Genomic DNA, 14563 nt, shown 5'->3' on the forward strand with positions numbered 1-14563 from the left:
CCCTGCACTTGGCTGTCCCCGTGCACCACATGCCCCTAAAGATGGGGACACTGTGGCAGCTAATGAGGAGGCAATCGTGTTAGGTTTGCGCAGTGCTCGCAGCAGGCAGCGAATTTTTTAGCGACAAGAGAAACCCGAATGTTAACTTGACGTCGGGGCGATCGCCTCGAGTGCACGTAATGAGCTCCTGGGTCACGCCACAGTGCAGTCCATAGCACGTGGAGTCCATTTCAAGCTTGAGTCTCAAGGCTTTCGGGAACTCGGCTCTCTGACCGTGGTGTGGCTCCGCGAGGGGAAGACTTGTTACCGTCGCAGCCAATAGGAAACGGGGGACGTAATGTTGTTGCACCTGTAGGTCGCAGCGAAGTGTGGTGAAGGCCCCCAGTGCTTAAAGTGTCAGCATAATATTGAGCCCCCTGTATAGTTTATGGCCTAATGACGAGAGCGGTTTTGCTGCTGAGACAGTTTGCACAGCCGTCCACAGTTCAGATTGCAACGGGAAACTTGCGTTCACTGGCGTACCATTTATTTTCAAATGGATGCCATCAAATCGTTTGTGGATGCCGAAAGTCTCACTGACTGGTAGGGACTTAATTTGTTTTGATTTCTTTGTTCATAATCCGCCAGTTAAACGTGCCGCACACTCCAGGCGGGTCTTGTCATAATGACGGGGCTAATGCCTTTGGGGGCAGTGTTTGATAACCAGACAAACGCAGTCGCGTCTGCTGGCTGGCACAGGATCCCGATTGCTACCGACCACACTCCCTGGACCGTAATGACACTTCCCTCACATTAATCCGTCCAGCTTTGCTGCGGAGCCAGGTCCCAAGTTTAATCTGGTAATAGAGCATCAGAAATGATGGGAGCAAGTGGGTGGGGGGGGGCGGTAGTGGTGGGGTGGGGGGTGTCTTACCACAGCAGATGATGATAATAATGATATTAGAAATATTGGGCTGTCCAAAGAAACCAGAGTAAACATAAAAGGCATTCATAATTAATTTGGCGCAGGGAATGTACAGCATGTCGGTGATTTTGTAGTCCACTGGGTAAAGTTTCGAGAGCATTGTTCGAAATTTAGAGCTGTTCCTTGAACAGACGCGGCGTTTAGTGTTTTGACGGTACCCGTTTTGATAGCAAGGCGTTGAACACACATTGAGATCGGGCATGATGCAGAACGTATGCGTGCCCCAACAAAGAGTCAAGCACTGGTGTTTGGGTAGCCACGTTAATGGGGCGTATGAGAAATAATAGGGTTTTGTTTGCTTCTAAATAGCAGAAGCCATTGCCTGACCTTCCTGCACTTTTTAAAATCTCTCACTTGAAAATTACAATTCAGAGAATGTCAGGCTGTCAGTCATTGTTGTAAGCAGGATACATGTTGCTGTTTTATATATAAACTAGACTGACTGAACAAGTCATTTCCATTTGCCAGTAACAAAAATCCATAATTTTGTTATCTATTTACGTAGAGAACAAACTGTGTTTTCTTTGAGGGGTACAACCTCATTTTTTTTTTGCCTGTATAGCATTGCTTTTGTTTTTTTTCATGCTGTCGAGCTCTAACGTGTGTGTTAGAGAAGATTGAGGCACGGATGTATGCACACACGAACTCTGAAACCCGTGGTATTGGATGTAATAATTTGGTTTCTATGCCAAGCATGCAGTATATGCTGCTGAGCAGAAACAGTAATGCACAGTGCTCCCCTGCTCACACACGCGCGCGTGACTTGTGCGCCCTCCCGGCTGCATCGTAATTTCTGTTTGTCCGCACATTGTACGTTTGGGACGGGTGAGTCCCTCCAATTAACCGCGTAACGTGGGATGCCACGGTGGCGTTGATGTTAACTCCCTCGCCTGGAATGCAGGAGGTCGTGGGTTCGAATCCCGACCCCGATGTCTGCTGTATATTTGGAGCTTGCGTGTTCTCCCCGTGGCCGTGTGGATTTTTCTCCGGGTCCTCCGTTTTTTTTCCCCCTCCACATTTAGAATCAACAGCCCTTTAGAGTATTTGGCTCCTATACATTTCCACATGATAGGCCTCTTCGTTGAGCTATTATTTGTGGCCAATCGCTTATGGAAAGAAGCTATATCGCTCAGTGGTACCAGATTGCTTGCACTCAGTGCACTGCATGCAGGACATAGGCATTTATCGTTGCTGCTCCTTATGGATATATGCACAGATATTTGTTTGTGTACTCTACTCGTGTGTATGTTTCTAAATTTGAATGTTGTGGCTGGTGTTTTTAATGTAGCTGATGGGATACGTATTACTTTAGTCGGGACATCATGTCCATCTGTGTTGCTGCCCATCCATTTGAGGGCATCTCACATTTTTACAAAAACAACAAACCATTACGTTATTTGTCGTGAAACTTACTACACAACTTGGCAATGCCAATGTCCACACCAGAATAGGTATTTGGCGAGATTGACAAATTACGGGACACTTTGTGCCTTCACAATTAATTTGCGCGCTTCTGAACGTGGGCAACATGGGTCTGCGCATTTGCACCCTTGTGGATTTGTTCGCATGTGCATTTGTACGTTTCCGTGTGCGCACTGTCTCCGTACCGTCGAACCCCTAACAACATGCCTCGTTCTCTTAGTAGACTGGCTCGCCAGCTTGTTTCTATTCCAAACGCACGTATGGTGCATTTTATTGGCGCTGTGCATTTTGCAAACTGTTCCTGGCCATGAAGCACAACGCTTGTGACAACTGAAATTTGGAATCTGGTTTGGGTCTGTCCGTAAAATGAGTGTCTAGCGTGTGGTTTGTTTAGGTTTCCGCTGGGGTGGCAAAGGCGGCTTGACTCGCCTAGAACTGGCCACAACCACCCCCTTAGGTGCTACATTGGCCTCAGTGGTTGCACGCCAACATTACTTGTCTGATAGACGATAAATATGAATGCATGACTTGCGATTTTCTATTTGTAAGATCAACTTTACGTGTTACACTTGGCAGCTTAGCATGTATTGTTGACCTGAATTTTGTTTTGTTTTTGCGTGGCAGCTACTAAGAGCAGCTAAAACTTGTATGTATCTATTTACCATATGTGTGTATCTACACACTGTACAACAACAACAAAAGTCTGAAATAGTTTGCAGTTAAGTAAAAAAATTATTGAATTAAAAAGTCAACATTTATGGCTTTCTTCAAGATGGGGGGGGGGGATTGTTCAAAGGCGTTTGTGTGCCACATGGCATGCTGATGCCACTCGGTACAAAGCCGCCTGACCGCTCGTGCGGGCTCGAAGCCGCGGGGTCGCTCAGGTTACTCCAAACAAAGGGAGCGTTTGAGACTCGGCCGTGATGAGGCAGCGTGGCCATCTGGACCGATCGCTCTCCGCTCGGCGGATGTGGGAACACGGGCGAGACAAAGGCACCGCTGAGCTGTCTGGGAACACCAGGGCTACACCGAGTGTTCACTCACTCCTCCCTCTGCCTCTCTTCTTCTTTTCCCTCTCTCCCTGTGCCTCTCTCTTTCTGCCTCTCAGCCTCCTGTGCCCCTCCAACCCTGCGCTCACTCTTTCACCCTATTTCACCCATGCACCCCCTTACGTTTTTTCTGGTCTGCCTCTCGTGTACCCTCCCTCGCCTCTCATGCTTTCATTTTCCCTCTTACAGTGGTGAAGCTGCTGCCGTGTTCCCTTAGCTCTTGGAGCCTCCTTGTTCACCCGGTCTCTGCTGTCCCCTCCATGTAATTCCACTTCCATTTACGAGAGCGGTGGAGAGGTGGGGGCGGTCGCGTTGATGCCTGTATACAAGACCTTCCCGTTCCCGTACGGTGATGAACACCGCACCTTAAGCCTGACATGGTGGGCAGATGTGAGTGTAGCCTTTTCAAGAGGTGGCTCGCCTCCATCAATAGCCACTTTTTCCAGGAATGTTGCCGTCTCTCTACCAATCTCTCGCACGATGGTCCTCTTTGAAAGATGTGAGTGGGAATGCTTTTTAACATTTTTGTTATTCATTTTTTTCACAAATATCGTAATTGTGCTTTTAGCCTCCAGGCACAATCAACTCTGGATCTTCTTCCAGCGACAGAGCCACACATTGCTTTCTGGAATCCAGAAGTGGTGCCAGGTCCTAATCTCCACTATGGTTTCATCGATCCAGCAGCCACTACCATGCAGCCTCTTCAGCCTGGCAATTCTTGTCTGCTAAGCACGACAGAGCTAAGAACAAAACCACATTTCTACGGTGGGGCTTGTGTCGGCGCTGCTGACCTCCTGGAAATATTTGAACCCCCGCATACGTCGACCAAGTTTGGTCTTGGATAGGAGCGCAGAATTTGAACCCAGGATCTCAGTGCTGCTGGATCTCTGCTCTGAGACAAGGGTAACATGAGGATTAGCCCCTTTAGCCACCCGTCCTCCTTGCATTCCAGCTGGCTCATTTGTGTCTCGCTCGCTGTCCCTCTCATGATCTTAATTGCCCTCTCCCCATCGGCTCTATCGTTAACTTCTTCATGCCCTCCATCCCTAGTGACTCACTCTGTCCCCGCTCTCCTCACACTCACCCTCTAATCTGCAGGCAAAAGGTAAAGGTGCAGCCCTGAAATTGCACATTCACTCCATTGAGTCCGGCTCGATTTGTTACGTACATGATTCAACTTATCACTAACATAGGAATACATTTTAAGCAATGAATCGACGCATCTTTACAATCCGCCCAAATTTAAGTTCTGATTTGAGAGTTGGCCATTGCCACTGTCAGGCCTCGCCTTACTCTTTGCAAGTGACATTGCAGAGTCCTTGGCATTCCCCTTCTGGCGAACTTCGTACACTTGGCCGACCATTCCCAGATGAATGAGCAGTCACGGTCGGGAGTTGAACCGCTGGCCTCGCGACGTCGCGGCCCAGGGTGAGCGCCCATGACCCCCCTCCCCCATGTGGTAGTAGAGGCTCTGTGAGCCGCATCTGCTGGGCGCTGGCTTGGCACGGGGGAGCTACGCTGCGAGGGGACGCAGCTCGTAGCTCTTGTCCTTAAGCTCAAATCTTGACAGAACAAATGTCAAATGGCTTGGAGTTGTTCTTGTTATTTCCCTGCGTGCTGAGAGCCCTAAGTGTGTTTGCCTCCCGTGCAGGAATTGCTCGCGATCGAGGAGTAATGTGTAATAGCCGCTCCTATCACTCATGGCTGCCTCGCGTGTCGCAGGGGACAAAATTGGACTGTTATTAGGTGCCAGTTGTCTGCATGGGTGCTTTTAAATGCGGATGAAACTCCACAACAACCAAACAGAATTGTGCATATTTGTGAGCAGAGGCGGCATATGCGCTCGTTAATATCACGTCACTGCGTGAGGGTCTCTGTTTACAAACAAGGCCCGTGTTGGCGTGGGGGCTGTTGGGATGGTGGTGGTTGGGAGGGGGGGGGGCTTTGGGACAACGCTCACCCCCGTTACCTTTATTTCGTGTTGTTTTGAGGCACCACCAGCGAGCACTGTGGGCCTCTGAGGCAGAGGTCGCAACCGGGTACCCGATACCCGTACCCTACCCGATACCCGGCTACCCGTACCCGGCCGGGTACGGGTAGCCGTTTGCGACCCTGGTGCGGACGGGTACGGGTAGACCGTGAGTCACTGGTGAGTAACTGTTTGTCACTCATTTCCCAACGTCTTGTCTCTTCTCACAATTCAAGTTCCTAGAATCAACCCACCCGCGCCTGCAACATGGCTTCATCCCAGAGGTCGCAATCAGGTACCCGATACCCGTACCCTACCCATACCTGACCGGGTACGGGTAGGGTACGGATACGGCCGGGTACGGGTACAGGTACCCGTTTGCGACCCTGGTGCGGCCGGGTATGGGTAAGGAATCAAAACCCGTTTGCGACCTCTGCTCTGAGGTCAGGCTCAAGTGTGACGCGTTCTAGGCGGCCACGGGAACAGCGCGTGTGCCCATGACGGGCACCGTGGACGCTAAACAGAGATGCTCTGCAACAAAGGCCGACTTCCAGACGACGCTGACTCACTCCCCCCCCCCTAAAAAACATAAACATGTCCACGTCATCTTTTCATTTGTTCGTTCAGGAAAAAAAAGGCTTCAAATTATAGTGGGATGTTTGGCCAATTTCATGAATGTATTTATTGTGCATGGGAGTAAACCCCGGAGAAACCCCACGTATACGGGGGGGGGGGGGGATATCACTCAAAGCTCCATATAGATGAATTAAAGAATATCTTTGCTGTCCTGTCATCGCCAGGCCTCCTCACAAACAAATGAGTTGGGAGTCTCACATGTCTCTGTGATCCATCAACCCAAGCCTCCAAAATTTAATTGTGGCGTAAAATAACCCAATTCTAACCCAAACCTGCCTCTAACCGAACCCTGATTTTTTTTTAAATCCAAAACTCAGTCCTGATTTATTATAGAGCCCTACCCTTTGTACCACCTTCTCAAAAAGCTAGAGAATATAACTATAATGTTTGTCCCCCAGTAGTGCCTGGGGGTATAGAGGAGGGTGAAAATCATTTCTCGCATCCAGCTAGGCTCCTGGTACAGGTTCATTTTCATCTGAACCAAATCGTATTGGTGACCAGCTTATGAATAAGCAGCGTTTTAGTACTTGCGTTAAACGTAGTTTTTTTTCATAGGCAGTCACTGACACGCTTCGTATTCCTCCCGCCGTCTCCTCAAAGTGTCTCCTCAAAATGTTTTCCCAAGAGTATTAATTGGGAAATTGTCAATTTTGAAAAAGGGGAAATATTTATAATGGTGAGAAATATATGTGTTGATTGGGTCCGTTGTGTGCATTGCCTTGACCATAGTTCAACTGCGTATGCTGGTTGAGTTGGATCATTGTGTTATTTGCAGATGTGTCGGTTTTTACTCACATGTCCTTCCTTGGGTGGCTTTGATAAATGGGAGATGGAAGGGTCACGTGGTGTGGGAGCTTACCCCCCTCCCCTAAGGGAGAGCCCCAAACCGTATGTAATAAGGAAATTATTATTTTATTTCTGGGTGCACAGCACAGAGATTGGGATCGGTGGCATCCGAGCCGGAGCATGTTGGTGACCACCTGTGAAAAGCAGGTTTTAGCCCGAGCACTAAAAGCTCGTCTCTGTGTAATGTCGTTGCACGCGTGTGGGCAAGTAAGACATGTGTGGGCACGAATGTGCGTGTGCGCTTTGTGTGCTGCCCCCGAGGGTAGCCTTGCTGGGCACGCACACTCCTCTCTTTGTCTCTGTTGTTTGTCGCCCAGGTCAGCTCAGGGGCTAGCCCAGGTATGCACACCTCCCCGTAGTGGCCGGGCGTGGCCGCGTCCGTAATTGCTGGTCGAGAGGGGGTTGTGTTTTGTGAGCTGTCCTTCTGTTGTAGGTGCCATGGTTATGTGCGAGTCTGTCCCATACAAGGGTCTGTGGTTTTTTTGGGGTTTTTCGTCGAGCCTGCTAATTGCATTCCCACTTAATTTTGCATCAAGTTTTGATAGGTCCGTGTATTTGGCTTAAGAGTGAACTATACATTTTTTGGTCATGGCAAACATCAGTTTGGAGCGATATCTGAATTGGGGCCCCTCCCTTTTTACCGACCTGCCCTGATCGACATGGCGAAGTATAGTAAAACAACCCCCATAACCTATCCGGTGTGAAGACTCCCAACACCAGCAGTGGTCTGACAAAGGGCTGTAAAGAAAAATTATTATTCTCTATCTCACCTAACCAGCTTCCCAGTGTTGTGTGGCTTAGCATGATTGGTCACCAATATCAATGTGAGAATCCTAAGGACTTCTGAGAGCTCTGCATCTTCTGTTTTATCTCTAGACCAAAGACATGTTATGAAAACCTTTTAGTGGCAGTGGCATTTCTGCTTCTGTTTAGGCATGCTGGCAGCATTCATCGGTGTCCTTTATTCTACCAGGTGAAAATGGAATGGGATATGTTAGATGTTGCATTCGCGTTTCAAAAAAAATATTCTTTCCAATTTTCAGTAAAAATTTGCAGATGCCGCCTTCACGATGAGACAAATCCAGAAGATTTTTTTCGGCCATTTCTATGTACCTCTGTATGTTAAGCTTCTTTCGCACCGTACGTAGCCAACCATGCTAATCGGAGGTATGGGGGAAGGACAACACACTAAACACATAAAGCAGTTCTAAAGAAATTAGTTTTCAATCGAGATTTACAAAATGCATAGCTCCAGTGGCTTCTTAATATCGGACGGAAGAGCGTTCCAGACGGCCGCAGAAGCACATTGGAAAGCGTGTGATGCAGTGACCATCTTTGTTGGATGACTAGGGATCTCCCACGCAATCTAGCTGGGTAATTGGCTAAACGGGATATTTTCCATAACAAATAAATATTGATTGATTTGCATGGGAAACCTAGGGAAATATTTTTCAAGTTTGTAGTTATGCCAACATTTATGTAGCGTATGAGAGGCTATGATTTACAAGTCGATTTTGCACAAATATTGTCAGTTATTTACCTATGAAAGCCTCACTGAGTCTCAGGATTATTTCCTGCATTGCGATGTGTGGACACTTCGATTCAGTGAGTGTGTGACTCATGAGAGTGAACAAGAGTCTTCAGAGAACGCACATACGTACGTGGGGACGACACGCAAAGGTCCACATGGATTCGATCCACAGCATCAAATCAGTGAGTGAACCAAATCCATCTGTGGGGCCCGAACCCATTGCGGTGCTGCTGTCTCTTCGCACGTCTGAGCTCTAACCAGACTTGACCCCCTCAAAACCCTCTGAGATGGCGCGAGATTGGGGGGCGTTCGTGGTGATTTGGTCACGGGCAAAGTATCACAGGAAGCCGGCGCTGTATTCCTGAGACGTACAATGGCTTGTTCACGACTATAAAAAAATACCTCAACACATGAATCAAATAACACTGCCTTAAACGAAACACAATATATAATCGGCAACATTTTTGGGGAATGGCGCTTGTTCATTGCACATCACTACGAGTCTCTGTGTTCACTAACAAGTCTCTATGAGTGTGGCTCGCAGTTTTCTCAACAGGCAGCCCTCTAACTGTGCTTGCTAATTTAAAATGGATATATGTTTTTAATAAAAAATTACTTAAACACATACTGCTCTTATATCTGTGGTTTTGCAGCCGGTATACTTTCTTCAGACAGCCAAATAGCCTGCCGATGGGCAAGTCTCATCCTATTTTATTGGAGGCTCCTCATGCATTCCTGTGTGTGGCGTATTCGCGAGAGAGAAAGAAAAAAACGAAGCAAGGCTTCGTCTGTCCTTGATGCAGCCAGGTGAAGCTGCACAGCGTCTCACGCTTGGTCCCGATTTCACGTTGCATTGAAAACACAGCGCACAATTGCATTGCGAGTGTACTACGCACGCATTTCACATGTTATAGGGTTGTGGAGGTGTCCCTTACAGACGGGCCCAGACTTATCTTCCACGTGCAGACTGTAGGTGCAGCTGCTGCCTTTTCTCTATACTCGTGCGTAAGCGCTTTCGTCGAATTTGCACCCTAAATGATATAATATTACAATTTACCTTCCATAGCCTCACTGAGTCCCAAGACTCTTCAAGGAGAGTCATGCTACGATGGGATTTTTGGGCCAGAATGTCATGAATGAATGTTTGGCTTCATACGGGAGGACACCTGAGTACCTTGGTGATAACCACCATGCATATGAGAGGGCGACACTGTGATTGGTCTGTGTGATTCGTCTTGTGATTTACGATACAGGCGAGTGTTCAAAATGTGTGTCGATTTGAGAAGTGGCCAGAGACGTATGTCAATGTATGTTGAACTTTTTTCACACCGTACGTAGCCAACCGTGCTAATCGGAGGTGTGGGGAAGGACAACAAATTAAACACAAATAGCAGTTCTATAGAAATTAGTTTTTTATTTAATAATTAAAAGTGCATACAGTAGCTTCAGTGGCTTCCTAATATTGGAAGGAAGAGCGTTCCAGACGGCCGCAGAAGCGCATCTGAAAGGGAGCGTTGCAGTGACTCTCTTTGTTCGATGGTTAGCCAAAAGCCGCTGCTGCGAGGATGGACCGGAGTTTGCGCGATGGTTTATGCTCCTTGACGAGATCAGCAAGGTACAAATTGTGGTTTATTTGTGGCCGGCATATTGTGTGTGATGAGTGCGACCTTGTAATGTGTTCGTTCAGTGGTTGGTGTCCGACTCGTCTGGGACTCGCTGCCCCCATGAGTCGTTTGCCTCGTTGGGCCGGTCACCTCGCTCTCAGGTGGCACTGTAATCCCGCCGGCTCGTCTCTCCCCGGTGCCACTTTGTGACGGCTCCCCTTAGGCACACTTGTGCTTAATTGACAAAATTTAAAGTGCCGGGATTAACACAGCCAGTGGCCGCCATTTCAATTTGCCCGAGAGAATGCCCACGGACGTCTGCGGCGAAAGATAAAAACGAGCTCATTTTACGGCGCACGGTTACCCTGCGTGTATGGCCCGTTTTGTTAATCCCGCTCGCTCAGTACCATCACATGGACTTGAGCCCCCTGAGCCACTCGGTAACCCAACCCCCCCGCCCCACCAAGGCAGTTTTTTCGTTTGCTATATTTTGAGTTTTAGTTTTTGTTGTTTTTATATAACACCTGGAGAAAACCACGCATATAAGAGGAGGAGGACTTGAACTCCAGGCAACACACTGCCCCCCCCCCCCCCTTCAGTTATCGGCAGATGGTTCTGTTGTATTATTTAGCTGTTGGTCATAGAGCCATCAATTCAAGACCCCCATTTCTGCACGATTCACCAACCCCCAAAAGCCATATGTAAAGCCTTCACACGGCCGGGCTTGTTGGTATAACACATCCAATTGACCTTGAAAATTATTATTATTATTTTTCAAACGTTTTCACGAGAAAATATTCCACGCAAATAAATTTCTGCGTCGCCTTCAGGGGGGGGGGGGGGGTGGGGGGCAGGTGTTTCCGTGCGGAGCAGCGGCGTGGCGACGACTCCACAACTCTTCTCGATCGCGTCCAGAGACGCAGTAGCCGGTGAAGCAGTGCGGCACGCGCGATTGGGACCGGTGGGGGCGGCGGGGGGGGGGGGGCGCCGCGGCCGTGCGTTTTTCCACGTAATTACACCAGCAAAACAGTGCGGCACTCGAGTTTCCGTTGGCAGGGCCAGCAGCTGGCTGGGCAGGAAATCCCTAACAAACTGTTTATGCTCTCTCTCTCTCTGTTCTCTGCTCCCTCCTGCCCTCCCCTCGGGAGGCCGCAATTATTGTTGTTTTGCTCCGCGCGCTCGCGCTTGCGAAGTGCACTTCGGGAACGACGGCGCTTCGGCGAGATCCGCCTGCTGCCGTTGGCGGTGGGCTGCCGTTGACACGTCTGTGAGGTGTTGATCTCGCGACGTGCCTTGCGCACGCCAGGGAAGCGGGGTGGTGCGGATGGAGGTGCCGCGGATGACCGCGCACCATGTTACCATCCACCTTAGCGCGATTGGGAATTGGTATCTGGACCTTGACTACGCCTCCACTATCAGCATGTAATAATCACCTGGAAAAGTATTTGAACATACGCCATGATGTACATCATCTCACAAATTCACATATGCAGATGACCTAGCCCTTGCTGCAGGGGGCACAAACTTTATAAGAGGCATATTGGAGGCATATTTCATCAATTTATTTTGCAAAAACGGTCACTGCATTGCGTACTTTCGAATGCGCTTCTGCGGCCATCTGGAATGCTCTTCTTTCCGATATTAGGAAGCCACTGGAGCTATGCACTTGTAGAGGTGTAATTGTGTATGGGAGCGGATGGCAAACAAACACAAGGGGCGTGGTTAGGGCCGTACACATAGGAGGTGGCCACACCGACGTCCGCACCTGCATCCCCCACGGGCCCCTCCCGGGGGGGCCGCAGACTATAAGAGGGGGTGAGCCGGAGGGCTCGAGGTGGAGGTATCAGCTTTAACCAGCGAAGACGGAAGACCAGCTAGAATAGGCCCCGGAGCTCCCCTGGCTCGCTGTCCTTATAAGGGCCGACCAGGGCAAGCCGGTGGCGTGGCCCCGAGAGCCCAGACTGACGAGCAGGTCTGGGAACTCAGGGGGTCGGATCCCAGCTTGACCAGGGCTGGGACAGGTAGCCTCCCCTAGCTCCCTAGTGGAGGACTTGGGCTTAGGTTAGCGGGGCTTAGATGTTGTGTCTCCCTGTTAGCCGAGTAAGGGGACGTTACCCCTTAGGTCCTGTGTATACTCGCTAACTGTATACAAGTTGTGTTAATAAATAAGTGTGCCTCCGATCCCGTCGTCAAGCCTCCTGAGTAATTACTACATCTGGTGTCAGAAGTAAAACGTCCAAAGATGGACACACGAGGGACGACACGTACCAGGGAGTCGGAGAGGGAGGACACCGCGGCCGAATCACCACCAGAGATGGCCGAGGTCGGATCGGAGCAGCCGGGGCCGAGTACACCCGCGCCGCTACGACAGGAGGGGGGGGATGCGTCGGCCGAGGGACTTCGGCTGGCTCACTCCCGCCTGGCGGAGCTGCTCTACGCCGCGGCCGCCGTGTTGGAGGAGATCACGCGGCTGGGAGCTGGAGGGGCTGCGCGGGAAGACGGCAGCAGCCGACGCACGCCGGCATTTCCCGCCACCCCGACGCGGCTCGCGGTTAAATTTCCCGCCATCACTACAGTGCGAGCAGAGGGCGGGGCCGGCCTGCGTCAGGTGACTGCTGAGGGCCAAGCACGAGCCGTGACATCATCAACGCCGGCCAGCGCGTCAACAACGGAGCGACCGGCGATGCCATGCTCACAGCCCGCCCACACTGTAACGTCGGCTGGGAACGAGGGAGCGAGATCCGCAGCCACGGACGTCGCCTTACAACAGCGACTGCCGCCTCTCAAGGAGTTCGTGGGAGCGGCTGGAGATTGGGGTGGCTTCAAAAGGCGGTTCATCGCTCATCAAGAGATGGCGAACTGGACGGACGCCGAGGCACTATGCGCGCTGCCGGCGATGCTGGACGATGACGCCCTGGCTACCCTCACCTCGGCGCCTAAGGAAAAGCGCGCCACGCTGCACCTGGCGCTGCAGCTGCTGTCAGCCGTCTATGGGCCGCCTTCGGACTGCAGGCAGCTGTTCCACGATCGGCATCGGGGCGCCAACGAATCGCCCCTGGCCTTCCGAACGGCTCTCCTGGCCCTGGCAAAGGCAGCTTTCCCGCGGATGGACGAGGAGGGAGTGGACGCCATGGTGGCTGAAAAGCTGCTGCTACTCGCCGATGAACTGGACATCGCCGTCTTGGCTCAAGACGACGGAGAGATGTCGTCCCTGCTGGTCGCGCGCCACATCCACGGGGGCTTGCGGTCCCTGCGTCGCAAGGCTGCCAAGGGGGTGGCCGGCCATGCCATGGCGGCCACCGCCCTCCCATCAGAGGAGGTCTGCGGGGTGGAGCGGCGGGGGGAATGGAGATCGGCGGCACCGCAGGCTCGGAATGGACCGAGCCGCCAGGAGCAGCCCAGGCCATCTGGGGCGCTCACACGTTGCTACAACTGTGGCCTGCAAGGCCACGTTGCGTCAGGATGCCGGGCTCCCCGTCAGCGCGGAGCGACACCTCGTCAGGACGCCACGCCGTCTCCACCCAAGCTCCAGCAGAGAAATACGGCGAGTCGTGGCACCTCACACGTTTGGCCCATGCACACATCCGACACACACTCACGCGCTCAACTGAACAGGGTTCGAAAATCGCCGCCCATCGCGCGCGATTGTTCTGAAATGCGGCGAGCGCTCCAACCGGGTCAGTGGTCGGAGCTCGCCCATCGTGTCGTTGCTGCGTCGGCGGGATCATCGGTTGTGGTCGGTCATATTGATGGGGTAGAGGTGCGGATTTTAATTGACACAGGGGCATCGGCGACCATTATATCTGATTTGATTTATAACATCCTTCCCGTTCAAAGTCGTCCCTTGCTCCCTGTTGACGTGCCATGCTATGCTGCTAACGGGGGCTCGCTGGGCATTATTGGGCAAATCCGCGCCAAAATTTGCATTGGAGACATTAAATTATCCGGGCCTGTTTTGGTTTCCTCCTCACTCGCGGTTCCGTGCCTGTTGGGGACGGATTTCTTGGCCAAAATGCCCATCCGTATCTTGATTGACCAGGGGTGCATCGAGCTCCCATCGGGCCGACGTGTTACATTTTTGTCTTCCCCCACCACGGAGCGTCGGGCGTTTGCCACCGTGCAGGCGCTCGTGACAAAAACTGTGCGCGTACCCCCGGGGGCTCAGATGCTCGTCCCTCTTAGGTTGCGTCGGCCGTTTGCTAAAGGGGTTGCGGATCGGGGGGTCTTGTTGGGACCATCTCGGGCCGGGGTCAATGGACCCGATTTGCTAGCGGCTCAGACCATGGTGAAAGGGGATGGGGACCCCTTCATTGCAGTCCTTAATGTAGGATCGCGAACGGCCGTGGTTCCTCAAGGGACCGTGCTTGCACACGCAACGCCGGCGCCCTATGAGGAACCACTCGTGGGTCAGGTAACCACCGATCCTCCGTCGCGACCGCATTCGGACTGTGATGACGGATGGCTGGATGCACTTTGCGCGGGATCTGTGGATCTGTCCGACACGCAGCGTGCGCAGCTGCGAGTTCTCCTGAAAGAATTTGC

General features: G+C 51.4%; 1 protein-coding gene across 2 annotated transcripts in view; it reads left to right on the forward strand.

The window, feature by feature from the left end:
• The window catches only part of SMG6 (SMG6 nonsense mediated mRNA decay factor), a 190545-nt gene that overhangs the window by 26076 nt on the left and 149906 nt on the right, over positions 1 to 14563 (forward strand). The window lies entirely within an intron of this gene.

This window comes from Lampetra planeri, chromosome 37 (genome assembly GCF_965212315.1).
Source record: "Lampetra planeri chromosome 37, kcLamPlan1.2.h2, whole genome shotgun sequence".
NCBI lineage: Eukaryota > Metazoa > Chordata > Hyperoartia > Petromyzontiformes > Petromyzontidae > Lampetra > Lampetra planeri.